The following is a 2,792-nucleotide window of genomic DNA, read 5'->3' as shown; positions in this document are numbered from 1 at the left end:
TGATGAATCAATGCCTGATGTAGAAGAACCCATGGATCCGATTGATTCTCCTCCACATGAGCCTTCCTCTTCTAGGAAGAGGCCTTCATGGCTTAGGGGGCTACTTGATGATGCTGAAGGACATGTTGCACCCCGAGGAACCATTCGTGAAAGTAAGAAACCTAATAAGTATCAGAGATACCTGACCATCATGAGCACGATCATACAAAATGAGCCTTCATCATTCTCAAATGCCGTCAAGCATCAAGTATGGAAGGATGCTATGACTGAAGAATATGAGTCTATCATGAAGAATGATGTCTGGGAAGTAGTTCCCAGACCCCAAGACAAGACAGTTGTTACTTCCAAATGTCTTTACAAGATAAAGCATGCAGCAGATGGAATTACGGAAAAATATAAGGCTCGTTTTGTTGCTCGTGGTTTCTCCCAGAAGGAAGGTATAGACTATGATGAGATATTTGCACTTTTCTAATATATACGACCATCCACTCGATCATAGCCCTTGCGCTTCACAAGGATGGAACCTACATTAGATGGATGTCAAGACTGCGTTCTTGCACGGCTCGATCAAAGAAGAGGTCTATGATGCGAGAAACAAGGAGGAGAGAAATTTATGATCGGGAATCTCATGTATGCAGGTATAGACTATGATGAGATATTTGCACTTTTCTAGTATATACGACCATCCACTCGATCATAGCCCTTGCCGCTTCACAAGGATGGAACCTACATCAGATGGATGTCAAGACTGCGTTCTTGCACGGCTCGATCAAAGAAGAGGTCTACGTGGAGCAACCCGAAGGATTTGAAATTTATGATTGGAAATCTCATGTATGCAGGTTGAAGAAGGCTCTCTATGGGCTGAAGCAAGCACCCCGAGCATGGTATGAGAGGATCGAAAACTACCTGATGAAGCTGGGATTCACTAGGAGTGAAGCCGATCATAACCTTTACTTTAAGGTTGAAGATGATAAACCTCTCATATTGGTGTTGTATGTGGATGGCCTCTTTCTAACAGGTGCAGATCCTCTCATTCACAAATGTAAGTGGGAGTTGGCTTCTGAATTTGAAATGGACCTAGGACTAATGCACTATTTCCTAGGACTTGAAGTGTGGCAGAAGCCAAGGGAAATTTTCCTATCTCAAGGAAAATATGTGGTGAATATTCTGAAAAGATTTGGTATGGTGGACTGCAACCCTGTGACTATCTCAAGGATCTTAACTTTCAGAAGTTATATGGTAGTGATGTCGGACCAGATTTGGGAAATGCCTCTGAGTTTCAAAAACTCATTCGCGTTGATGTTCTTGGTGTAGCTCTGTCCGAACATATGTTTTGTAGTTAGCATTGTGAGCTCATATTTGGTTGAGCCTCACTAGATTGGTGCCAAGAATCTTCTGAGATGTCTTCAGGACAAAATCTCTCATGGATTGAGATACACTGCTGGAAATATGAAACTGCATGATTATTTGAATGCTGATTAGGCAAGTAGTGTGGAGGATCACTGGAGCACTTTTTAGCGATGTTTCTCTTTGGACTCTACTTCAATATAATGAATGAGCAGGAAGCAGAAGTCGGTGGTCTTGAGCACCGCCGAAGCAGAGTATATTGCTGCTAGCATGGCTTCCTGTGAGGTAGTTTGGTTGCGAAAGCTCTTCAGTGAGCTGTTTGGATTTACATTGGATACCACCGTGATCCTTTGTGACAACCAAAGTGGGATTCATTTGTCAGAGAATCCCGTATTTCATGATCGCTCCAAGCATATCGATATCAGATACCACTATATTTGAGATACGGTGCAGTGGGGAGCTATAAGGCTCCAACATATCAGTACAGATGAACAGGTCGCTGACATTCTGACAAAAACCCTTGGGAAAGTAAAATTTCTAACATTCCGAGAACTTGGAGTTGTTCAAAGACCCTCCGATGAGGGTCATGTATGATGCATTGAGCTGTGGGAGCTCCAAGGGGGTGCAGGGTGCTTCTTGGAGCAGCATATGACCACAGAGGATTGATGTATACATGTACACCCCGTGGCGACATTGTAGCAGGATTGATGTGTTCTCCTGTGAGGCCTAGATTGATGTGTTCTCCATGGCCGCCTGGATTGATGTGTTCTCCATGGCGATTGTAGCAGGATTGATGTATTCTCCTGTGAGGATAGGATTGATTAGTTCTCCTGTCGAGGCATCCTACCCATGCAGTCTGGGACTCATGGGAAGTACCTCTCATCTGATCAATGAGCAGGGAAATGAAGTTAGGGACCATAGTAGTACCGATGAACGCATCGTTGTATCTACCGTACTCCCTATGCTAGGATGACCTCCATTGATCTGGGATCAATGATACTGGTCTGGGACCAGTGGTAGGAGTTGTACCATACTATGACACTGACTTCGAGTCGGCTGAGACTGGTCTGGGACCAGTGGTACATACTCTGAGATTGACTTCGTGTCAGTGCAGTACTGGTCTGGGACCAGTGAGAGTGGTACATACTATGACGCTGACTTCGGGTCGGTTGAGACTGGTTTGGGATTGGTAGTACACTCTCTGAGACTGCGATACTAGTCTGGGACCCGTGGTAGGAGTGGTACTTACTATGAAGCTGACTTCGGGTCGGTTGAGACTGGTCTGGGACCAGTAGTATGCACTCTGAGCCTGACTTTGAGTCAGTGGAGGATGATACTGGTCTGGGACCAGTGGAGTTGTACTCACTATGACGCTGACTTTGGGTTGGTTGAGACTGGTCTGGGACCAGTGGTACATACTCTGCGACTGACTTTGAGTCAGTATG

Source organism: Pinus tabuliformis, chromosome 4_2 (assembly GCF_031772625.1).
Source record: "Pinus tabuliformis cultivar Carrire ecotype Pingquan chromosome 4_2, CPIR1, whole genome shotgun sequence".
Taxonomy (NCBI): domain Eukaryota; kingdom Viridiplantae; phylum Streptophyta; class Pinopsida; order Pinales; family Pinaceae; genus Pinus; species Pinus tabuliformis.
This window is presented reverse-complemented; position numbering follows the sequence as displayed.